This window comes from Prosopis cineraria, unplaced genomic scaffold (genome assembly GCF_029017545.1).
Source record: "Prosopis cineraria cultivar Desert tree isolate PC_DT_omini unplaced genomic scaffold, ASM2901754v1 PC11, whole genome shotgun sequence".
Lineage (NCBI taxonomy): Eukaryota > Viridiplantae > Streptophyta > Magnoliopsida > Fabales > Fabaceae > Prosopis > Prosopis cineraria.
This window is the reverse complement of record NW_026555342.1, coordinates 26460192-26487759: the sequence shown is the minus strand read 5'-3', so window position 1 is coordinate 26487759 and position 27568 is coordinate 26460192. Positions and strand designations below refer to the sequence as shown.

General features: G+C 33.1%; 1 long non-coding RNA gene across 1 annotated transcript; it reads left to right on the top strand.

Annotated features, from left to right (window-relative positions):
- Window positions 1–15473: 15473 nt before the first annotated feature.
- On the top strand, window positions 15474–17147 carry LOC129285855 (uncharacterized). Its single transcript, XR_008587362.1, has 2 exons — window positions 15474–16213; window positions 16763–17147. It is a non-coding gene; the product is annotated as an uncharacterized LOC129285855 (long non-coding RNA).
- The last annotated feature ends 10421 nt before the right edge of the window (window positions 17148–27568 follow it).

Sequence of the window (27568 nt, the reverse complement as noted above, 5' to 3'; positions counted from 1 at the left end):
TCTCACATGGATACAATTTCCAATAATTCAAAAATTAATCAGATATCTATTCACTATCGGCCATTATAATAAGTTGAAACTGCCTACTCTTTCTCTCATATTTTTACCCAGACATCTTATAAGAACAGAGACCCAACAACAAGACTTGACCACTGAACAGATGAAACCGCTCTGTGAGATAAATTTTATCTGTCTTTAAGCTTTGAAATTGGTAACACCTCGTTATAAGCCTTGCAAACTTTTAGTCCATAATCATTCAACCTTATCAAGAAGATCACATTCACCTCATGTATTTCTCAGCTAATATCATCTACCTTGTAACCTGAAAGGCTCAATCTAAGCCCCCAGCCTATCTGTGTGTCTCCATGTGTCCTGTTGCATGTCATAATCATTCGGCATTACATGCTATTTAACCACTGCTTGATTGCCAAAACTGTCCTGATTTGCATGTGCCCTCAAGAATTCATTCATATCAACTCTCTCTCTCTCTCTTTCTCATAGCACAAATAACCTACTTGTTAATGGCCTCCTCAATTCATCTCCACCCTCTGCATTCAAAGCACAACGGCTATAAGAGCATTCTCAATCTTTCTCCTCCTTAATAAACCCTGTCATTGTCCTCATCCGACACTGTCAATCCCCAAAACACCAAAAATATCATCTTCCAAGCATTATACTTCCAAAGAAAATCACAACTTGAACATCAATCACACTGTTGTTTCACCCCATGAGAAAGCTGTGTCCTTAGCATAGACTCAATAGCCTGTGAAACCACAAGGAGTTTTGGGAGCTCATGCTATGTAGGTACAATAATAGACAACAAGGACCAGCCCCTTCATCAGCTTGATGGTATCTTCCAAAACATTAGGAAGCTCAAGTCAAGCTTTGAGGTTTTAAGAAAGGGTAGGAACTTCTATATTATTCACTTTAACAACACAAAGGCTTGCCACAATAGTGTTACACAGACATTTGGCAGGGGTACTGAGAAACAAGGTAGGGAAGATGATGTGATTTGATCTCAAATTATGATTTGGGTGAAAGTCCCAAGAATTAAGAATTAGATTGATGCACACAGCATACATCCTAGTATTAAAGTTGACGAGAAAAGCATATGAAATGTACTGTTTTCTAACATTAGTTGACGAGAAAAGTTCTTCTAAACATGTACTGTTTTCTAACTTATGTATTAAAGTTGAATTGTTTTGTATTTCTAAACTGTATTTTATGAAATAATTTGGAAAGCAATTGATTCACATAACAGCAGATCATGAAAACTATATCCATAGCCCTAAATGCTATACTTTGGTAAAAATAAGTGAGCTAGAAGACGAGTTTGTTTAAAATGTTTTCCTACTTACAAGTGATCAACATTGGTACCATAGGCATAAATCAAGAAGGATACTATGGTTATTAGAAGTTGGTGGCTATGATACCAACTTCCAATTTAATTTACTTTATTTTAAAAGTTTAATTAAAATGATTAGAATAATTGTTTGCAGTTAGTCATACTTAATTTATATTTATAAATTTATTTATATTATATATTAATAATTATCATATTTACAATCTAATTACTTAATTCTAATCCAATATTAATTTTAAATAATTATTAAGTAAATTAGAAGTTCAAGCCATAGACATCAACTTCTAATAACCATACGGAAAATTTGTGTCATTGAATTTAGTTACATTTCATATAAAATCATCCACCATGCATTTAATGATTAAAAGAAATAATTATGCTATAGAAAAGACGATCTATTAGTCTCAAAAACGATTTTAATTTTTTTTAACAAGAAATGCTCAATTTGTCTCTGAACAACCACATATATCCCTTCAATAGAGGGCATGATATACATCTTCATTCAAATGTACCTCTTCCCCTGTTAATAAGAAATAATAATAGGATATTTATGTTCGCAAAAATGCATTAATAGCTGCAGAATTCTCAACTATAGGTGTATAAAAAAAAAAATCAAGCTAAGATTGGGCTTCCTAGGAGGGGGGCGGGGAGTTTACAAATGGCGGCTGATTTCGTTTCCTTCTTATTATAATGCATTTCAAAAGTTAATGAACTACTCGAATTGATTCATCAAGAAGCAATGTACACACGAAGTGTCAGCACCATACCAAAAAAAAGAAAACAAAATGATTGTATTAGTATAATATTTGCGTCAAAAACCAGAGCCAGGAAAGAATGGCAATAAACTCGAACAAAGTAAGGGACTGGAGAATTAAAAAGAAAAGAGGGAACTCATCTGAGAATGGAAGAATCGAAGTATAACGAGGCTTCCGTTTTGGTTCATCGAAAGCCTCTCAAGCAACTCGGGCTCCGATGAAGAACAAAGCCGCAATCAACGAAGCAGCCATTTCGCGCGGCGTGCTTTGATGGTAAAAATACATTTGATTGCGACGAAAACTACAAATGAATTGTTAAACCAAGGAAATGTTGGGCAAGAGAAGGAGAAATATGCCCGTTTGGCGGGATTTCCCCCCGGGGGGGGGGGGGGTGAGGGAAATGGAAGTGTGATATTTTCTATGTACCATTATCATTTATTTTTGTAGGTAAGCAATGAGGCAACAGGGGAATATTAATAAATTATGACTATATTGGTAAAAAAAATATTAAAAAAACCTATCTGTTGGCTAAATTTCTTGAGTGTCTCACTCCTTATAAGTATCAAATGTGCCAGGAGAACTAAGTTCTCAATGTTTGTGAGAATCCGTGATTACAAGTTCTCATAATTTTTTATCACAATTTCCTTAAAATGCTTTAACAATCATAAATAATGAATGACTTTGCAAGAAAGTCACTATTCACTATTTGTAAGTGAGTATAAGTTTGGGAAATGAAGGTGCTTCGATAGTTAGAGTTAAAAATTAAAGTAATGTATCTAGTTATAAGATATCACATGAGGTGAAGTTTTAAACTGTTTGAGTATTGGTTGAATTTGATTGATTGAATGGTAATGCTGCTTTTAGAGCCATTTCCTTTTTATGATTGAGTGGTTACTTTCTTTCAAATTTAAATTTTGTAGCATCCTCAAAGTTAAAAGAGGATTAATCAAATTAAGCAAGGGGTTTAATTAATTAATTAAGGTCTTAATTGGATTAATTAAAGTGGATGATAACCTACATGGGAAGTAAAAAAATAGATCATAAGTGTTATTAAGCCACCTTGAGCCCAATTAAATGGGCTATTTTATGGTTTTTCATTTGGTGTCATCCGTCATAGTGGGTGAAACAATGCATCATGACAGACACATCATATTTTAAATTTCCTAATTTGCATTTTGAATTAGAAATTGATAGAAAGAAAGAGTGAAAGAGAGAGGGTTGGTGGAGCTCTATTAGGGCTTGTATGAGGTGAAGTTGGGATGCCTTGTGGAGCTTTAGATCATCTGGGTAAGCTTCTACAAGCACTCTTCTTCCTTTTTATCTCTTTTTTCTTCATTGTTTTGGGGTTGTTCTTGAGGAGCCTGAAAATGGAGGATAACCCCACCTATTTTCTAACTCAAATGGGCTTGGTTAATGATTATCTAAGTGTCTAAATATTGCGTTATGATAATAAGAATGACTTATGGTATTAACAATGGCTTTAAGACTAACCCTAATATTGAGTAATTAAGTTTAACCTAATGAGTTAGTTTGATAATGATGATTAAACCTATGAGAAGTTAAATAAATTCATGGAAGTTAGAAATGAGGTTGTTTATAGTTGATGACAATAATGGCAGTCTTGGCCTTACTTATGATTAAGAGCTAAATAATGACAATTAGTCATTAATAATGTCTAATCCTTACCCTGAAGATCCCTCTAAAGTCATCTGCTAGCTAGTAGGGCCTCGCCAATTTTTATGGTAAGAACAAGTCCGAACCTAATGAGAAGGAGCACATCTTATCCCTCTGGGTTCTCATGAATACATACATGTTTTGTCTGAATGGTGGAAGGCCGAGCCAAACTATTCTCTTTGGCCCAATCTTTGGTCAAAGGGAGGCTGTTCGCTCCAATTGGCACCATGTTCTTGGGCACTCTCTATCATACTATAAAACTTATGCAACAAAATCCATCAAGACCTTCACCAAACTCGTTGGAGGTACTCTGATTTTTGTAGTTGTGAGTTTGACATACTTTTTAGAGTTGCTTCCAACACTACCAACCTATTCATGGGACATATCCTTATTGGAGTGTACAAAACCTATCTTCTTGCTCATGAACGTGGTGCTGATTCTTGATTCTTCAATGTCCTCCGCTGCCTTCTTTCCACCACTGTAATACCACCCTTATCACCCCAAACATTTAACTAAAACCTAATAATATGGGATTAATCCACAGTAATTACCAAACTATAGTCGAAAAATTTTAACTGCAGCGGTAAGTAAACTAGCCATATAGAAAGAAAAAGACCAAATCAAATATATACGATGGTTAAAATATTGGAAACCAAAAATATATAACTTTAATACACACTACTATGGTAGAATAAATTCTACCATATTAAAATAGTCCAAAATCAAGTACTTTAAACTCATTGAAAACCCAAGTATTCAAACTCAATTTGAATTATAAAAGTATCAAAGATGGGATCCCAAGTTTTAATAAATTAAACACTTTAAATCAAGCTAAAACAATTCTAAATCAGAGTTATAAAACATATAAAAGTAGAGGATACCAAATTTACTTGAAAACATTTGTAAATAGGGTCAAAAATGTCAAAAATCCACAAACCAAGTCATGTTTCTTACTATTATTTTTATTTAAAATATTTAATAAAAACAAAAATGTAAAGAGGAACATTAAAAAGTGCCAAGTTTCTCATAAATAAAACTAATTTTTTTTCTTTCTCTGTCCTATAAATAAGACCAAAGAAGTATTTTTAAGGTTAAGTAGTGAAGGTAACATGGGAATATTAAGAAAGTTATGACCATATAAGAAAAAAACATTACAAAAAATAACTTTGTTGGCTAAATTTCTTGAGGTTTGTGCTCCTTGTGAGTACTAGATATGCTAGAGGAGCTACATCTTCTATGCACGTGAGATTAAGATCCTTTATCACAATTTTCTTGCAATGCCTAATCTATCAAGAGTCTTGTACTCTATTTGGTTTGAGGGAGTAAAGGGGAAAGGGATCTTATGCTTTGTTATGGAGAGAAAATATAAAAGGAACGAAAACATGGGAAGAAAGTAGAAGAGTAAATAAGTTTTGCATTATTTGAATGAGGAAGGAAAAGTGAGAAGGAGAAAAATAGTGTAGGAGAAAAAAGGTAAAAGACTCATCATATTTTCCTCCCAATTTTTCTTTCTACAAGTAGAGATGTTTTGGGAGTAAAATTTTTTCTCCATTGTTTTTCCTTCTCTCTCCATCTTCCCTCTTGTATGTTTTCACAATCACAAAAGTATCTATATTTTCATTTTCCTAATCGTTTACAATCTTAGGCATCCGAGTTTTTAAAATAGTTAGAGAAACAGAAAGAAGTAGATACCAAGGAAAATAATATAAGAACTAAACCTCTGGCATTTTCAATATGAGAACTGAACCTCATTGTTTCCAATATAAGGTCTCGGAAAATCTCCAATCCCTAATGATATACTGTGAAATCTTTTATTTAGTTTTAAAAAGTGCCTACTTTTGATATTTTATTGACATAGTCAAATTAGTAACTATGTTAACATATATATATATATATATATATATATTTACGTTATTATATTTAATTTTAAAAAGTGCCACTTTTGATTTTTCAAATACAAAAATAAAATATTTTTACTAAATTATTTGATTTTAAAATACAGTAATATGAAAATACATTTTTTAATAACTAATTTGATTATGTTAATTTTAATATAATTTTTACTTTCAATTTATTTTTACAAATATAATTACATAAAACATGATATATTTTGACTTTGACATAAGGGTACTATAGTTATTATGATATTTGCTCATTTTTTTTCTTCTTGTTTTCTCCTGTCCATCCAACTTTAAGGAGTGATAACATTTTTTTTTCGAGTTTTCTCTTCTCTCTATTTTCTTTCCTCTTAAATTTTCTTCCTATTTAAATTGAGGGTTAATGGAAAGGAAATTTTAATATTTAATGTTATTTTATTTGGTTCAAGAGGGGAGGGAAAACAATTATGTTATGGACAACTACATCCTTATTTTATAAAAATTTTCCCCTATCTTTTATGAATAGTTATAAAATCATAAAATATAATGTTCTATGTAAACAACAAAAGTACCATGCATGCTAGAGATGTTGAGTCTTAAAAGATAACAAAGGGTTCCCAAGCTCCTTTACCACAGTTTATCAAAGAAATTAGAATAACAAGTATTTGATTAATAGAATATGTAAAATACAAGGGCGTAAAGATTACAATGCTAAAACTAATGATAAAAGCTATATGAAAATACAGAGTAAAGGACTAAAAGTATAATGGGTGTCAGTGATTGATTGTTGTTTAGAGGAGCATTCTCTATGACCTTCTCTTCCTTTTATAATGGTTTAGCAAAGATGATTGCTTCTACGGAATCTGGAGCTCAATATCAGGGATTCAATAGGCATGGCTCATGAAATTCGTAGCATGATCTTCCTATTTACAATGCGCATAGGCCGTCATTAGATGCCAGACTGTGTCCCAAAATATCTGTGGAAAATGGTTATGATCTTGTGAGATTCAAAGCTTGTTAAGATCACAATCTAATGTGTAGCAATGGTCTAGATAAGGATTTCAAGTCTTAAGGGATTCAAAAATTTGAACTGACTTAATCAGATCATTTCACCATGATCTAAATTGGCCTTATTGTTGGACAACTTACCAAGCTTAATGCTCATTCATTTAGCCCATTTTCTACTATAGCCATTGTGTCCTTTTGCATAAAAATTGTTTTAGTTTTAGCCCAAACAATGCCCCTTGTGTGCTAGTGGTTGGTAGCTATAAGCCACATAGCACGTTTGAAAGAGAATCAAAATGTTGTTTCATTTCTCTGTGCCTCCTTAAAAATATAAATTTCCCCCAATCCCTTATGTTAGTTCTTCCTATTTGCTTTGTCATTTCTTGACCTTTAAGATTTTGCTCTTCGCTACTCTTGCTACTTTGTTTCAACAATGGCTTCCTCCTCTACTTCCACTTCTGATGCTACTCACACCAATGCTCCTAACCTTGCCTGAATCTTTAGCCATAGTCTAAAATCCCATTAGCTATTTGGAAGGAATTACCATGGTGAGTATTCTATCTTGAACTCGCCCTTTTTCTTGGTTTAGGTTTTTGATCTAATGTTCTTTCTTTCATTTTTCAAGAAGTTTTGTCATTCAATCCATGTGTTAGTTTCCCATAAGGTTCTTCCCTTAGGTCAAATTCTTGTGTTTTTAGGAATTAATACTACTTGCATTTTACCTTTCCTCTTCAGTATTTCTCCCTGGATTTTCTGCCTAGCCAATCAAAGTGATGTTGGGTATTTATCTATAACTCTGGATCTATCAAAGGTGGCAGATCTTACCTAACTGAACCTATGGCCCTCGACCTTAGTTTATGATCTTATGTTGACCCAGGCGACCTTACCCTTTACCGAATCATTGTGTCGGAAGCTCCGCAACTAGCCCTAGTCTTCTCATGCTTAGACTAAATGGTTCAGACATTTAAGTCTTACCTATGAAGGATAGTGGAAGGAAATGAGTCTTTATGACCTAGTCCATCTCTCACAAATCGACGTGGATATCCTAATGGATCTGATGAGGGCCTCATTAAGTTTCTAGGCTCTCAGATGTAATACTTTATTCTTCGAGTTGAGCCCCATGATCATCATGCTCTCAAATATGTTTATGTTTTTAGGGTTGCTAATTACTAAGGAGGAGGATTTTTTTCCTATCCCCAAGAAGCATGAATCATATGTCACCCTGCCTACTGAGCTCGATTCCAAGATTAAGGGCACCGGGTCTTATACTTGGATCATAGAGTTGTTCTTAGAGAAATCCATCAACGAGTTCGTGATTCCTATAAAGTACCTAGTGTTTATCTAGATCCTGTTAAGTCAATGGATCCTGGCCTTGGGGGAGCAAACCTTGTATAGTTTCATCTAAGGATGGCTCAATCCCTCCTCTATGGCAATCAACTTGCTTTAGGCACTATGTTTCTTTACAGATTCTATGATGGTATAAGGGAGTCCTTATAAAAGAAGCCCTTTAGCAATTTCTATATCCCTATTTGGTTTTTGAGGTTATAGGCCATGGCCTACTTTCTGAAGCTTCACTAGGAACCTTTCCCTTAAGATCTATTCATCTCCCATCCTTTCACCTATCTGTTAGGCATGCATATGTTGATAAAAGAAATAGACTTCTTTGAATTCTTCTGCCAATAAAGTAAGTCCTTGTGATGATCTTTAAAGGCCTTCAACATTCTAGACCATCACCTTCCCTACCTAGTACAACAATATGGCAAAGAAGAAGAATAAATCACCTCTCAGTTGAGAGATGAGACCTTCCTCTTAGCCACCACACCCAAGAAGACATGGCTTTCTTATGTTAGTTCTTCCTCTAAAGCCTTGAAAGTGTTTGTAAAATCATATAATCCTCAACCTGTGGGGTTAATTTAAACTTAGCTAATACATCCCACATGGTTTGTCTCCTTGAGTTCACATAAAGCTAATCGACAAAGAAACTGTCACCTGGGTGGCCATTCCCCACAACATCTGAGTACAATACAAGGTAGAGATGGTAGATTAGAATTCTTACCTTCACTTCAATAAGTGGTGGCCCAAAGTTTTAGACATATTGTGAAGACTCGTACTAGTAAGTGTTATTTTAATGTTTGCTCTCTCTTTCTTTTACATTGCTTGTTTGTTTGACATATCTTTTGGTTTATGTAAACTAAGATTGGGCACAATTTCTCACATTGGTGACACATTTACGAGGCAATATTGATGCTCTTATTGCTTGTAAGATTAAGATAGTCCCTTTACTTGGGGCTGTAGTCAGAGAAATTGAAAAAGATGATGAGACTTCATTGCGAGCCTTGGCCTTTAAGAAACAAAAACTAAAAAAGTTTCTGCCCTTGGTTAGCATAAAAAAGGGAGAGGATGCTACTAAACAGAAACAAGCCTCATCCTTTTCAGCTATCTTTGATTAGAGGGTTGAGCTTAAGAGAAAGAAAAGGACTCCATCGACTTTGTTAGTCCCCAAGCAACCTCCTCCTCTACTTCTTTCTACTAAGGTCAGTGCCAAAGTAGAAGGCATTCTACCAAAATGTTCCAACTAAGTGATCTTATCAGATGAATCATAAGATGATAGACCAAGTCCTCTCTAAACTAGTAGTTTAAAGCCTCTAGGGGCCCAAGCAACTCTCAAAGAACTTCAAGTAGTTATGTCCAATATAGCCCCAAAGGCTTTATAACTTGTAGAGGCTATTGTCTTAGTTGAGGCATTTGATTCCATCCTGTTTGTTCCTAGTAAGACTGCGTTAGCAGAGATTGAGCCTTTACTAAAGGTACTTGGGGCTAGGATTAATGAGACTGCTATTCTTAAGGGTACCTCTCACTCAATGGATAAGGGAAAAGCTCTTATGTCTTATGAAGCGAGTTCTTTAACTCAAATACTCTATTTTCCTTTTTTGTTTTTCTTGTATCTAATTATTTTTATCTTCTGATAGACTTGGTTTCCATCTTCTTAATCCCCCATAGCATATTTTATAGTACTTGAGTTTAACGATGATCATGTCATTAAAGATGTAAAGTCAACTATCAAGTTTCATTTTAAAAGAGACCTAATATTACTCACGGATCCTTACTTTAAAGAGATCCTGAAGAGTTTATCGGTGCTACAAAGTAAGAGACCGTTACCTATGGTTGATGCATTCTATTCTTAGTTCTCCCATGATTTCACTTGTATTTGTTTCCACTTAAGGGCCTTACCTGAGTTAGTCACTACTATTAAAGCAAAATAAGGAGTTCAACTTGTGCCGCTCAAAGTTTTTACTGAAATAACTAATCTGGATGCTGAGGCTAAGGCGCAACAAGTAAGGGAGGCTGAGTTAGAGAAAGAATTGGTAGTGATCCAAAAAGAGATTTTGGAGCTTGATGAATTAGCCCTAAATACTAGGTTGAGTAAGATACAGGTATGCCTTGTTATGCTTAAAGCAGAAAAGGCAATTCATCTCACTTAAGTAGCTAAACTGGAAGAGGCCAAGTCTCTTTATAGACATGCCAAGGCTAGTTTAGATGAAGTGGTTAATGCTTGGAATGCCTTGGTGGAGAATTGGAAGACTTGACCCTTCAAGTACCCTTTTCTTCTTCTTTTTCTTCTTTCTCCCTCTCTTTTTATGTACATAACAATCGGCTATTAATATACATGTTTATTTATAGAAAAATTGTGATCTTTTTGTGTATCCTAAGGCTACTCTAAGCCTCGACTCTTTTGTTCCTACTTTCTTTTCCTGGGGCTACTCTAAGCCTTAGACCCTTATGATCATTCTAGTAATGGCCAATATTTTTTTAAGTATTTTTTATTTATGGCCTATTTATGTGGAATCCCATTAAGACTAGATAGCTAGTACACATTACCTTGAAGCACTTCACTAGCCTTAAATAGTCCTTTCCAATTAAGTGAAAATTTACTAAGCATCCAATCCTTGATACTAGGTGGTAGAATAAGTTTTCACATAAGCTTGGCCATTTGAAATTGCTACTTTATTGCCCTTTTATTATATATTTTTGAAACTTCTTCCTTTTAGGTAATTATGTGATCTAATACTTGTAAACGAATTTCATCTAATGAATTAACTTGTTTATGATGGCTTTATTGTATTCCTCTGAGGACATTCATAAGCTATTAGAAACACATAATGAAGGGACAATTACTTCCATTAGTAGTATGGCCTTGTGCCCATAAGTCAAAACATATGGACTCATGCCAATGGCTTCTCTCTTTAAAGTCCTATAAGTCCATAATGCTTCAGGAACTTGTTTGTGCCACTCTCTAGGGTTTTCTTTGATCATTTTCTTTAGAATTATAGGATCACTTATTGGAAGCCTCAACTTGTCCATTCTCCTGAGAATAATGTGGTGATGATGTTAATAACTTGATTCTACTTTCTTTGGCAAAATCTTTGAAACTACTTCTAGTAAACATAGTCCCTTAATCTATTGTAATCGTTTGAGGAATCCCAAAGAAGTATACCATCTTTTCGCATATGAAATTGATTACATCATCTTGTTTGACTTTCTTTAAAGGGGTTGCCTATACCCATTGCGTGAAAATAGTCAGTGGCTACTAAGATAAAAGAGTGGCCTTTGGAAGAGGCTGAATATATTTTCTCTATTATGTCTATGGCCCACCCTCTAAAAGGCTATGGTTTGATAATGTGATGCATATCTAATACTAGTATTCATTATACCAGCCCATGTGTTTACCATTTCCTACACCTCTTAGCATCTTCAATGCAATTTTTAGTCATAAATGGCTAGTAATACCCTTACCTATGTACTATTCACTGCATTTTAGTTCCTGATTGATGAGCCCTGCATACACCTTCATATACCTATCTTAAAACCTCCATGTATTCTATAAATGCTAAGCATTTCATTAATAATCTATCGAGTCCTTTCTTGTATAACTTATCTCCAATTAAGATGAAGTGTTGAGCCTGTATCTTAGTTCTATAAGAATATTATTGGCTAGGATTTTGTAAATAACTTTTCAATTCATCTCGCTAATCTTGAGCTAACTCCTGTGAGATCACATTGTACTATACTATTAAACCTCATTGAAATATTGAAGGGTTCTCCTTTCGTTGTACTATAATTACTTTCTCAGTGAGTTCTGGTGAAAATCCCAGCCCTAATGCTATATGTGCTAGTTTGTTGGCTTCCCAATTTTAGTCTCGAGGGACATGCATAAATGTCATGTCCTCGAAATCTTCCAAAATTAGAAAGGCCCCTATGTAACACCCTAAAATTTTCAAACCAATTTTTTATAAATTATTAATTCAATAAATTATTTTTACATCATTGAACCTTTATCAAGGTAGAAAATTTTCTATTATGATAATAAATAACAAAACTTCTTTTAAAACTCTACTATAGTAGAAAAGAGTTTATCATATAAATAAAATATTTTACAAATAGCCTATCATAATAAAAAAAATTTAACATAATGAATAAGCTCTACCATAATAATTGAAAATACATTTATAATAAAATTTTACTAAATGGAAAACAATGTAGAACAATGCATATCAAAGAAAATAATTTTTAAATTAGCATTTGGCACATAAGCTTATCCCAAGGTGGCAGAATCCCAAAAAATTTCCATAAGTCTTGTTTAAGTACTAATACTTCCTAAATGATACTGGTTCAATAATACCCAAAATGATTCCGCACAACATTCACCATAATCCAACACTTATCCTTAACAAAATATAATTATAGGATGTACACTTGTTCACATTATAAATACCTTTTCACTAAATACTTAATGCTTCCAAGTAAATTTTGTTATGTTACTAACATCCTAAAAAGCAATTAGAGCCATGAGGGACAGATAAGATCCTCATGGTGTGATTTTCAAATTAGGTCAAGGATTAAAAGGGACAGACATGATCCTCTTGATCATATAAATGAAATTAATAAAAAGGGTCAGAGGCTATATGCTCTACAAAATAAGATATGTCCTAAATTGACACCCAACACATTATATAATCCAAAATAAGAGGTAATATAAAAGGTGGTGTCTCATATACCAAAGTTACGCCTCTGGTGCTTTCTCCACCAGACTCACTCCTATAGAAATATTAACCATGGGGAATGAAACTTAAAAGTCCCAATAACCAAAAATTAGTATGTAATAATACATGTGGATGTAACTAATCATGTAATTACTAAGTGGGCATACAAAAATATTTAACCGAACAATATTTTCAAACAAATTGAACAAATATTTAAATGCATAACTACACCTTATATCCACCTTTCGCCATGCTTGGATGCCAAATTACTTGGCCAAAGGTGAGTTGGACTAAGCTACATGCCACTCAATGGTTCCAATGAGGGCTTATCACGTGATAATAATTAACTAGATAGAAATTCCTAACAACACCATATATTAAAATACCCTGATAAATCATGCATCATTTAAAACAACCGAACAAGAATATAATCAAATAATAATATCTCATCATAATAAACAAATACAAATTTTTAACCCACTTGGCAATAATTCCAAACAAGTATATACCAATATTTATTTCTAACAATTTATAATTATTTCCAAACAACAAATTAACCAATCACACATACACACACACCCATCACAACACATTAATAATAGTTACCTTGTGTCTTGAACAACAAGTTTCCCTTCAAAACTCCTCTTTCACCACTCTCTTTATCAATACAATCTATAATTATTCCATAATGCTATATATTAATTTCACATTGAAATTAACCAATAACTCTAATTTAAAGAGTTAGAAAGTTTTAGGCCTAAGACCTATATTAATAATAATTTAAGGTTTGTACCTCATTTAACTTTTCAAATTCTTTCCTAGAATTCTCATACCATAATAAACTATATTTAAGCCTCAAATCACCTCTAATATCACAATTTCATCAATCCATATTCCAAAAATTTATTTAAAAATAAATTTAAAATTTAAAAATTACCCTCAAGCCTCAAATCACCATTTTATATCCTTAGAAATACGTATTTATACTTAAATAAATATTTAATATGTTCATCCCTACATCTTAGATTCAATATAAATTCAACTATATAGATCTAGAGTCTAACTCAAAAATTCTTAAATCTGAGTTTCAACCTCAAGAAAATATTTTATAATATTTATTATATACCTAACAAATTCAACATGTATTTTTAATTTATCATAACGTCAAATTAACTATCCTCTAGAAAAATTCTAATCAGAATATTTGCTCTATTCCACAAAATAATCATATCATTAGAAAGCTAATATTATTTAGGAAATAACTATGAAATTAATTTTATAATTAAATAATTTTTTTAATGCTAATCTAAATTGAAAAGTTAGAGCATACCTGAAAAAAAGAAAATAACCCACCTTGCATGTGAGAATATGACCCAACGTGAGAGAGAGAGAGAGAGAAAGATGGGGAAATAATATAAAAACAAGATTGTAGGTCCCATAATTATATTTAAAAATGACTATAGATTTGAATTTAATTATTCAAATCCTTGGGCCATTAGTTGCAATTTTCACAAATTGCTTAATGCCCTTTTGTCCCCATCTGATGTACGTTCTAGCATTTTTATACATGAGAAAACCTTTTCTCTTCCTACATCTAACCGATGTGGGACCTAAAACAAGCTTTGTACCTTTTTTTTTTGTTACCCACATACACACATTCATATTTATTTATATATTTTAAATCTTAAAATTATATCTTAACAAAACATCTCTTATATGATCTTATGCCTAAATTTTTAATTCATAATTAAATACCTAACCATATTATTACTCCCAAATAACCTCAAATAATATAAATTTTTATTATTATTATTATTATTATTTATCCTGAATAAGACCTAAGTTTCACAATTTCTTCATTTTCTAAAAATCAGGATGTTATAAATTTTCCTTCCTTTTAGAAATTTTGTCCTCAAAATTTAAGGTTAGCAAGCTTAGAAACTATATACCTAAGCAAATAAATATGGGTAATCTTGCCTTATATTCTCCTCAGTCTCCCAGGTGGCATCACTTAGGGCTGCACCCTTCCAAATCACCTTAATGAGTCAAATGGTCTTATTTTACAGTTGCTTGTCCTTAAAGTCCTCAATTCGATCCGGTTTAGATCTAAAGGTCAAATTCTCCCTCAATTCCACTTCTTCAGATTCAATAACATGGGAGGGATCTAGGTTGTGCTTCTTTAACTGTGATACGTGGAACACATTATGGATACCTGTGTAACATCCTGATTTTTTATATAATAAAGAAATTGTGGAATTTAGGTTTTGAGAAAAAAAATGATAATAATAGGAATTTATATTATTTGAGGTTATTTAGAAATAATATTATGGTTAGGTATTTAATTATGAATTTAAAAATTTAAATTTAAAACCACATAAGCAATATTTAGTTAAGATATAATACATAAATAATTTTTTTTTATGTATGTGTTGAAAAAAAAAAGAGAGAGAAGGTAGAAGGAACAAAAAAAAGGGGGGGAAGGTTGTTGTTTCTGAGTCCCACATTGGTTAGATAAGGGAAGAGAAGAGGTGCCTTCATGTATAAAAAGGAGGGGGGTGTGTGCATTAGGAAGCATGAGAGGCTAAGATGCAATTTAGAGAAAATTGCAACTTTTGGCCCAAAGGTTTGAATAATTAAATTCAAACCTATAGTTTTTTTTTTTAATATAATTTTGGGACTCACAATCCCATTTTTATATTATTTTTCTCTCTTCCTCTCACGTTGCTCGGCGTTTTCTCACAAGGGGGATTATTTTCTTTTTCTTCAGGTATGTTCTAACTTTCCTGTTTAGATTAGCATTTAAAAATTTATTTAATTACAAAATTAATTTTATAGTTATTTTCTAAATAATATTAGCTTTCTAGTGATATGATTATTTTGTAGGATAGAGTAAATATTTTGATTAGGATTTTTCTATAGGATAGTTAATCTGATGATATGATGGATTAAAAATATAGGTTAAAATTCTTAGGGATATAATAAATATTATAGAATATTTTCTTGAGGTTGAAACTCATGTTTAAGAATTTTTGAGTTAAAATCTAGATCTATATGGTTGAATTTATGTGGAATCTGAGACGTAGGGATAAACCTATGATTATTAAATATTTATTTAAGTATGAATAGGTATTTTTGAGGTTATAGAAAGGTGATTTGAGGCTTCAGGATAATTCTAAAATTTTTAATTTATTTTTGGATGAATTTTTAGAATGTAGAAGGATGAAATTGTGATACTAGAAGTGAATTGAGGATAAAAAAAAATAGTTCATTAGGGTACGAGAATTTTAGAAAAGAATTTGGGAAGTTAAATGAGGCATAAATCTTAAATTAGTGTTAATATGGACTATAGATTTAAGACTTTCTAACTCTTTAAATTAGAGTTATTTATTTTAATGTAAAATTAATATATAGTATTGTGAAATAATTATGTAGATTATATTGACAAAGATAGTGGTGAAAAAGGAGTTGTGAAGGGGAACTTGTTATTCAAGACACAAGGTAACCATTATTAATGTGTTGTGATGAGTGTGTTTGTGAATGGTTATGTGTTGTTTTGTTGTTTGGAAAAATTATGAATTATTGAAAATAAATACTGTATATACTTGTTTGAAATTATTGCCAAGTGGGTTAAAAATTTATTTTTGTTTATCATGATGAGATATTATTGTTCGGATATATTCCTGTTTGGATATTTGAATGATGCATGACTTGTCAGGGTATTTTAATGTATGGTGTTAATGGGAATTTCTGTTCGGTTAATTATTACCACGTGGTAAGCCCTCATTGGACCCAATGAGTGGCGTGTCGCTTGGTCCAACTCACCTTTGGCCGGGTGATTTGGCGTCCGAGCATGGCGAAAGGAGGATATAAGGTGCAATCATGCAAATTAAATACTTGTTTGGTTTGTTTGAAAGTATTGTTCGGTTAAATGTTTTGTGTGCCCACTTAGCAATCGCATGATTAGTTACATCCGCATGTATCATTACATATTAATTTTTGGTTACTGGGACTTTTAAGTCTCATTCCCCGTGGTTAATATTTTTACAGGAGCGAGTCCGGCCGAGAAAGCACCAGAGGTGTAACTGTGGTGTATGAGACACCATCTTTTACGTTGCCTCTTATTTTAGATTATACAATGTATCTTGTGCCAACTTAGGACATATCTTCTTTGTGAAGCATGTAAACTCTAATCCTTTTTATTAAAAGTATTTATATGACCAAGAGGATTATGTCTGTCCTTCTTGATTTATGATCTGATTTGAATAACATGCTATGAGGATCATGTCTGTCCCTCATGGTTCTAATTGTTTTTTTTTTAGATATTTTAAGACCTGTGGTATATTGTCTTGGATGTATCGTGGTAGAAATTTTTCTACCATGATAAGGGTTCAATGAAAAAAAAAATAAAAAAAAGGATTTGTTGAATTAATAACTTGTGAAAAATCGGTCTGTAAATTTGAGGGTGTTACAACCTGCAATCTGCGAAGGTAATGCAACTCTATATGCAATAGGTCCAATTCGCTCCAAGATCTCATACGGGCCCATAAATCTAGGCGTCAACTTCTTCTCCTTGATGGCTCTACTAATGCCTATCACTGGAGAAATCCTTAAAAATACATTATCTCTTACTTCAAATTCTAATAGCCGTCTCCTTTTATCAGCATAACTCTTCTATTAGCTTTGAGCTGTTATCAATTTTTGCTTAATCATAGCAATTTTTTGAGTGGTTTTCTCTACAATTTCTAGACCAATGATACTCCTCCTACTTAATTCTATCTAACACAAAGGCAATCTACACTTCCTTCCATACAAGGCCTCATAAGGCGCCATCTCAATACTAGAATGATAGTTGTCATTATAAACAAATTCAGCTAACGGTAGATGATTATCCCAACTGCTTGGTAGTTCAATGGCACAAGCTCTCAACATGTCCTCCAAAGTTTAAATCGTCCTCTCTATTTGTCCATTTGTCTGAGGGTAGTATGTGGTGCTAAAACTTACTCTAGTACCCATAGCCTTCTGCAGCACACCCCAAAAGTTTGAAGTAAACATTAGGTCATGATCTGACATGATTATAGAGGGTATACCATGAAGCCTAACTATCTCCTTAATATATATCTCATTAAATTTCTCTAATGCAGGGGTAAACCTGATTGCCAAAAAGTGAGCTGATTTAATGAGTCGTCCATAATTACCCAAATAGCATCCTTAGTTGAGGGTGTTTTTGGCAGTCTAATGATGAAATCCATGAAAATATCATCCCATTTCTACTCTAGAATATCTAATGGTTATAGCATTCCTGGCGGCTTTTAATATTCTATCTTGATCTTCTGACATGTCAAACATCTAGAAACAAATTTCATTACATCTCTCTTCATTCTTAGCCACCACTAACCTTGCTTTAAATCATAGTACATCTTAGTCATACCTGGATGAATTGTATATTTGCTTTATGAGCCTCCTTTAAAAGGATATTCCTCAATCTCAGATCATTAGGTACATAAATTCTTCCTTTATACCTCATCATTGTATCATCAAAGTTGGTAAAATTTAGGGCCTTTCCTGCCATTACCTCTTTTCTTATATTCCTCAAGTAGTCATCACTCTGTTGTGCAACTCTGAGATTTGCCCAGAATTTGCTCTCAAAGTCCGCTACTTGGAGTGCGGCCATCTGATGCTCAGTCACATCTATCAAAACATCATGAAAACTATTCCATAAATGATATTCATGAACCATCAAATGTGCAGCATGAATAGTCTTCCTGTTCAAAGTGTCAGCTACCACATTAGCCTTACCCGGATGATAATGCAATTCAAAGTCATAATCCTTTAAAAATTCCATCTACCATTGCCACCTCATATTAAGCTCCTTTTGATCAAATAAATACTTCAGGCTCTTATGGTTACTAAAGATTTAAAACTTAGATCTATACAAGTAGAGTCTCCATATCTTCAGAGCAAACACAACTACAGCCAACTCTAAGTCATGTGTAGGGTAATTTTCTTCATGCGGCCTCAACTGTTTGGAGGAATAGGCAACTACTCTATCATCTTGCATCAAAACACATCCAAAACCCTTTAAAGAAGCATTAGTGTATAGAGTGTATGGCATCACAGGGTTAGGAATGGTCAACACTGGAGTAGTGGTCAACCTCTTTTCAACTCTTAGAAAGCAGCTTCACATTTGTCAGTCCAAATAAACAGGGCATCCTTCTTAGTCAGCTTAGTCAAGGGCATTGCAATTTACAAAAATCCTTTAATAAACTAACAATAATAACCTGCTAAACTTAGAAAGCTTCATATCTCAATCACAAATTTAGCCTATTCCCACCTTATTACTACATCAATCTTGCTAGGATCCACTACAACTTCATTTCTAGACATAACATGGCCTAAAGACTTCACTTTTTGGAGCCTAAACTCATATTTGCTCAATTTGGCACAAAGCTTATGTTCCCTCAAAACTTGCAAGATGGTCCTTAAATGCTTGCCATGAGCTTCCTCATCCTTCAAATAAACAAGAATGTCATAATAAATACTACTGTAAACTTATCTAAATAGGGTCGAAAGATCCTATTTATGTAATCCATAAATACTGTAAGAGCATTCATAAGTCCAAATGGCATCATCATGAATTCATAATGCCCACATCTAGTCCGAAATGCTATCTTAGATATGTTCTTTGCTCCTACTCTCAATTGGTAATACCCTAACCTCAACTCAATCTTTGAGAAAATTGTTGATCTCATAAGCTGATCCAATAAATCATCGATTCTCGAAAGTAGATATTTGTTCTTGATGGTTACTTTGTTATTGTCTAGAGTCAATGCACAGTCAAAGGCTTCCATCCTTCTTCTTCACTAAAAGAACTAGAGATCCCAAAGGTGAAACACTTAGTTTGATAAAACCCTTCTCAAGTAGCTCTTTAATTTTCCTTTTTAATTTTGCTAACTCTGAGGAGAACATTCAATAAGGAGCCTTAGAAATTGGCCCTATACTAGGTATTACTCAATTGAGAGCTTCACCTTGTGCTTTAAGAGTAAACCGGAGACCTCATCTAAAAATATATCTGCAAATTCCTTGACAATAGGGATATTCTTCACACCTTTATTAATCTCAACTTAGATAGAAAAGAAAACCATAACCTTTCTTCATATATCTATCAACTTGTGCCATCAATAAGAAAACATGGTCTTGAGCCTCAACTGGAGTCACCCACAAAGCAGACAAAGACACACTCCTCTCTCTACAGTCTAGGATAGTACTATTTACAGACATCTAATTTATTCCCATAATTACATCTATACCTCTCAGTGGTAGGATAATCAAGTCCATAATTGTCTTCCTATTTTCAAACTCGATTGTTAGGTTAAGGCATGCCTTAGCGATCCTCATAGATTCTCCCACAAGAGTGGACACATTCATATCAAAAGGTAATACACATAGGCAAATCAAAGTTCTTTATATAAGTTTCAAAAATAAAAGAGTGCATAGCACCTGAATCATATTGTGCAACAATATCATGATAAAGGATTTTAATGTTACCTCTAATGGCATATGGGGAGTTCATCATGTCCTAAGTGATGGCAAACACATGGTTGGCTACAGTAGGATGCTGGGAGGGGTTCTTCATATTTAAATCTTGATTGTCACTGTAAAACTTCATAATGTGACCAAGTTTCCTACAAATGTAATAAACCCAGCACGGCCTGGAGTGATGGCACCCGCATTTATTATATTGTTGACAGCTTGTTGTACTCGGGGTAGGAGTAGATACTGTTGGGTCCCTTTGTGACCCTTGATGGCCACTTTAATGGCTCTTTTGTCCTTGGCCCTTTTGAAATAGACCCTTCTTCCTTCCCTGGTTCTATGAGCTACTCAAACCCTGATAGTTCTTTTTTGTAATGCCTCCGATGGGTTAGGGTAGGTTAGGGGTCTACTATATGAATCCCCTCTCTTCACTCTCTCGACCTTCCTCTTACTGCTGGCTACTATTTGTAGTTTTATGCACATTTCATTATAGTCTCGGATGTCTAGATGAGTTAATTGCTCCCTTAATTCTAATCTCACCTTCTCCAATAAGTGCTTAGCCTTCCACTTAGAATCATCCTTATACTGTAGGTAGGTGGAGTATCTAGATAACTCTTGAAACTTGGTGATGAACATGTCCTCGTCTAGGTTCCCTTGCTTAAAAGCATGTAACTCAACTTCCTTCTCAAACCTTAACTTTGACGGAAAGTAATGCATAAACAATTTTCCTTGAACTCTTCCCATGTGAGTGTAGAATCGTCCCTAGGCCCTGCTGTCTCCCACCAATCTCTTGCTCCCTTCACTAGGAGTACTAACGCTACCTACACCTTTTAGTTACTGGTGCACGTGACTACTCAAAAGACAGACTCAAGTCTCTTCACCCATTCCTACACCACGGATGGTTTAAGGTTACCATCAAACATGGAAGAGTTAAACTTTTTAATAGTTTCTCACACATTAGTAATAGATAGTAGGGCTTTCTGTTGCTCCTACCTAGTCTCCTCCTTCTTAGGCTCATGATCTCTCATAATAGTAGGATGTGAAGAACTACCTTCCTCTATGTGACTCTCAGTATAAGCCCTATCACCATTCTCAGTGACCTTCTGTATCTTTAGCTTCGTCAACTCTTACTTGTATCTTTGGACTTTGTCCGTTAAAGTCTTCACAAGTGCTCTCAATTCTATCAAGTTAGGCTCTTCATTTGGCGGTGGAGGTTGGATTGCTCATGCTAGGCTCTTAAGTTACCGCGAGTGACAGGCATCCTCTCTCCCCTCCCAAAGGATGCAGGATATATAAAAAATAAAGTTAGCCTAACCATATAATGTCCATACAATGAGAAGTACCATAACAATATATATTTCCAATCGACTATATGTAATGCATCACACCAACACATAATAAATACATATTAAATCCAAACTAGTAATAGTTTCAAACAAAACATTAGTATCACCAAAATAGAGGCTCGAAACATGATGCTCTGAAAGCAATATGTGACACCTTGAAATTTTCAAACTAATTTTTCACAAATTATTAATTCAATAAATCATTATTACATCATTGAACTCTTATCATGGTAGAAAAATTTCTACCATGATAATAAATAAAAAAATTCTTTTAAAACTCTACTATGGTAGAAAGAGTTTATCATATAAATAAACATTTTACAAATAGCCTACCATAGTAGAAAGAATTTAACATAATGAATAAGCTCAACCATGATAATTGAAAATACATTTATACTAAAATCTTACCTAATGGAAAATAATGTAAAACAATTCATATAAAAAAATAATTTTTAAATTAACATTTGGCGTAGAAGCCTATCCCAAGGTGGTAGAATCCCAAAAAATTTTCATAAGTTTTGTTTAAGTACTAATACTTCCTAAATGGTATTGGTTCAACAATACCTAAAATGGCTCCGCACAACATTCACCATAATCCAACACTTATTCTTAACAAAATATAATCATTGGATGTACACTTGTTCACATTATAAATACCTTTTCACTAAATACTCAATGCTTCCAAGTAAATTTTGTTATGTTACTAACATCCTAAAAAGCAATTAAAACCATGAAGGACAAACAAGATCCTTATGGCATGATTTTCAAATTAGTTCAAGGATCAAAAGGGATAGACATGATCCTCTTAGTCATATAAATGCAATTAATAAAAGGGGTTAAAAGCTATATGCTCTACAAAATAAGATATGTTCTAAGTTGGCACCCGATACATTGCATAATCCAAAATAAGAGGCAATGTAAAAGGTGGTGTCTTATACACCAAAATTATGCCTCTGGTGCTTTCTCGGTCGGACTCGCTCCTGTAGAAATATTAACTATGGGGAATGAGACTTGAAAGTCTTAATAACCAACAATTAATATGTAATAATACATATGGATGTAACTAATCATGAGATTGCTAAGTGGGCATACAAAAATATTTAACCGAACAATATTTCCAAACAAACCAAATAAATATTTAAATATATGACTACACCTTATATCCTCCTTTTGTCATGCTTGGATGCCAAATTACCTAGCCAAAGATGAGTTGGACCAAGCTACATGTCACTCATTGGTTCCAATGAGGGCTTACCATGTGATAATAATTAACTAGATAGAAATTCCTAACAACACCATATATTAAAATACCCTGACAAGTCATGCATCATTTAAAACAATCGAACAAGAATATAACTGAAGAATAATATCTCATCATAGTAAACAAATACAAATTTTTAACCCACTTGACAATAATTCCAAACAAGCGTATACCAGTATTTATTTTTAATAATTCATAATTTTTTCCAAACAATAAAACAACATAACCAATCACACACACCCCTTATCACAACATATTAATAATGGTTACCTTGTGTCTTGAATAACAAGTTTTCCTTCACAACTCCTCTTTCACCACTCTCTTTGTCAATACAATCTACATAATTATTCCATAATGCTATATATTAATTTTACATTGAAATTAATAAATAACTCTAATTTAAAGAGTTAGAAAGTTTTAGGCCTAAGACTCATATTGACACTAATTTAAGGTTTGTTCCTCACTTAACTTTTCAAATTACTTTCTAGAATTCTCCTACCGTAATAAACTATATTTAAGCCTTAAATCACTTTTAGTATCACAATTTCATCAATCTATATTCCAAAAATTCATTCAAAAATAAATTAAAAATTCAAAAATTACTCTCAAGCCTCAAATCGCCATTCTATATTCTTAGAAATACCTATTCATACTTAAATAAATATTTAATAATCAGAGGTTCATCCTTACCTCTCAGATCCAACATAAATCCAACCATATAGGTCTAGAGTCTAACTTAAAAATTGTTAAATCTGAGTTTTAACCTCAAGAAAATATTCTATAATATTTATCATATCCCTAAACAACTTCAACATATATTTTTAATTCATCATAACGTCAGATTAACTATCCTCTAAAAAAATCTTAATCAGAATATTTGCTCTATTCTACAAAATAATCATATCATTAGAAAGCTAATATTATTTAAGAAATGTGAAAGAGAGAGAGATGGGGGAAATAATATAAAAATGAGATTGTGGGTCCCACAATTTTAATAAAAAATGACTATATATTTGAATTTAATTATTCAAACCCTTAGACCATTAGTTGCAATTTTCATAATTTGTTTAATGCTCTTTTACTCTCATCTGATGCACATTCTAGCATTTTTATTAATGAGGAAATCTTTCCTTTTCCCACATCTAACCGACGTGGGACCTAAAAGAAGCCTTGCACCTTTGTTTTTTTTTACCTACACACACACATTTATTATATATTTTAAATTTTAAAATTATATCTTAACTAAACATCTCTTATGTGATTTTAAGCCTAAAGTTTTAATTCATAGTTAAATGCCTAACCATATTATTACTCTCAAATAGCCTCAAATAATATAAATTCCTATTATTATTATTTTTTATCCTCAATAAGACCTAAATTTCACAATTTCTTTATTATCTAAAAATCAGGATGTTACACCTTGTATAGTACATTACCAGAGCTGGGCTGTTACACTTATACTTATTAGTTAATTGTTTAATAATAAGTTGAGAGTCTCCTTCTATGACTACCTCATGGGCTTTCAATTCCTGAAGGATTTCAAGACTCGTCAGTAGTACTTCATATTTAGCTTGGTTGTTCATAGTATTTATGCCTGTAGGAGAGATTATTACAATTCTAGCCTTGGATGGTCGTTTTGTGCTAAACCCATTAAACTTAAGCACCCAAGGCCCTAAATTGACTAAGAACATAGGTAATTATTTATCATCTTTAATTACTTCAATTGAAAGGTGATCATCCAAAAAATATGAGTTATTCCTTACACCCACTATGCTAAAAGAGACTCCCCAGCTTCAATCCTCTAATCTCTCCTACTTAGCAAAGTTGAGGCTAAATCTAGTACCATTGAGTCACAACTTTGCCAAATAGGAGATGTTGGAAGATCGAACTTGAGGAGGCTCTCTTAGTGCAGTGGGTTCAGGGAATAACCTATGTACTACCATAAGTAAATCCGGCTAGATTGCTATGAATTGGTCAGAGCCCAGTCTACCACTCACAGCAATAGGGTTGGGGGGATGTAACTGTTACATAATATGTCTTAAAATCTTGATAATTTCAAAAATTCCCTTCTTGTTTGGAATAAAAAACTTTTTGACTTTGTGGAGTAAAAGAAGAAGTACACCCTAGCCAAGTTAAATAGCATCTAAAAATCATACTCTTATCTTTTTATCTAATTTTTGACCAACCTGGAGTTAGGGTTGCAAAATGAATGGAGAAGATTCTAAGATTAGAGGAACTAAAATTGTTCTAAAAGGCTTATACAGAATGGATCACTCAAGGAGACCATAATACTTGACGCTACCACCTCAAGACAATTATAAGAAGGAGGAGGAATTGTGTTTCTGCACTAAAGGATGACCTAAAAAAATTAGGTTGACAATGATCTTGACCTATAACATCTGGTATCGAATTATTTTAAGGATCTCTTCTAGGAGAATGATTCTTACTTCATTCACCTTTTGACTACAACCTCATTCCCAAGGTGTGACTTTGTTCTTGTTAATTTCTCTAGCCTTGCCTCCTACAAATGATGAAACCAAGAAAGCACTGTTTTTGAAGGAAATATCTTAGTTACTAAGGCTAACAAAACTTTTATCTTGTTGATTCCTAGAAGGGATAATCCTACACTTGTAAGCTGCTTTCGACTAATCTTTCTCTATTGTACATTATAAATGCTCTCCAAGATTCTAAATCAATGAATAAAACGATTAATGAATTATTTAATCTCCTCATTCCAATCTAGCTTTATCTCAGAGAGGCAAATTCAAGATAACATTATCATCTATCAAGAATTCCTTCATATCATGAAGAAATCAAGAGGCAAGAAAGGTTTCTTTGCCATAGAAGTTGACTCGGAATGGATTCCAACTCTATGCAACTAATTCTCCATTGTATTTCTTCAATCTCTTACAGTGTTCTTTATAATGGGTTAGTGATGACTTTCAATATTTTACTAAAATTATCAGAGTTTTAATGCAATTGAAAGTCATCAAGTTGAATTTATTAGCAAAAATATGATTAAGTAGATGATTATTTATGAAAATAGATATGGATAGGTTTTAAAGACAATTGTAAAAGTTATTGGGCCAATTGTATAATTAATTATGGGTTTTATCCACATGGGGAGACCCAATTTATAAGCCCAAAGTTAAAAATTTTGAAGCCCACAATAAATAGGATTAAGGTACAATTCTATTCTTAAAGTTTTCAAACAAGCCCATCTCATATCCTGAAGGTTTTTATAGTGCAATTTTACCCCCAATGTTTTTCAATTTAGTATAATTTTAACTTAATATTAGTTTTTGATCGTGTTGATCATTAATTTGACTTTGACTTGCTTTGTTGGCAATCAACTAAGATATTTTAAAAATTTAAAATTCAAAAAAAGAAGAATAAAATATCCACATCAATTATTCCCCTCCCCTCACACGTCAAATTCTAAAGCAATTCCCCTTCCCCACCCTCATCTCCTTTATTTGGTCTTCTCCCCTTCTAATTAAATTAGTCCCTTTCCCCCTTCCTGGTCTTCTTCCTCTACCCATGAACCCATAGCGTAGGAGGCTATGAATGAGGTGAGTGGGTAGGATTTTAAGATAATCTCAACCTGGGTTATTAATAAAAAGGTAGTTGTTCTTAAATTTAGGTTACTCTATAGCTTCCTATTATTTTCAATCATCAAATTTGGGTTTAAATATTTTCCCCTTGTATCTTTTAGATCTAAAGAAGAATTTCTTTTTTCTACCCATAACTTGAAGTAGTTGTGTAGAGGAATCAGTGCGTGCATGGGAAAATGCAATTTTGCAAACTATGACTTTGACACACACCTCAATTGCAATAAAGATATGATGATGCCTCATCCTACTTCTTTTCCCTTCATTTTTTTACAATCGTGGTAGTGATGGAAACTTTTGAGGCTGCAATGGCGGGTCTTCATATCTTTCATGCCTCCATACCTTTACTCTTCTCTAAGATCACCATATCTCTCGACCTCTGACCTTTAAGGGTGAAGGAGATGGCAAACATTAAAGCAAAATAAAAATATGATGGTTGATGGTGGGAATGAAGGATGATGGTCTTGTTTTAAAGGTTTGGATTTGAAGGCCCTTTGATTCTTCTTCTTCAACAATAATCAGATTTGATTTTGGTTCCAACATCCTTTGATCCTAGGTTCAATTTTGTTGTAAATGTGATCTAATTTTATTGTAAAATTCTCATTTTGATTTGTGTCAATTTCTTCTTGCCATGATCAAACCAATCCCCTTGCCCCTTTCTTCTTCTACTTCTGCTTGATTGTTCTTGCCTTGTGTTCTTAATTTGTTGGGTTTGGTTGTTCTTGTTGTCAATTTCTAGGAATTGGATTGAAATTTATATAGCTTAGGTTTTGTTTTGGTTTATCAGGGAATTATTGTGTCTAGGAATTGTTCTACTTTATCAAATTCCAGATTAAGGAAGGGAGGAAGAAGGAAAGGAATTGATATGGCAAAGATAAAAGAAAAAGACTTCTGACATGAACTCCTACATGGCCATTCAACAAGGCATTTACAATTGAACTTAATAGGTTATAGTCAACTAATGGTCAATTAACAATCAGGCAAAATTGTACTAAGTTTAAAAACGTTAGAATGAAATTGCACCCAAAAAAAATTGAGAATATGAGCTACACCTACTTTGACCCAATTGAATTCTAAATAGTATTATTGCAACAATGGGTAGGAT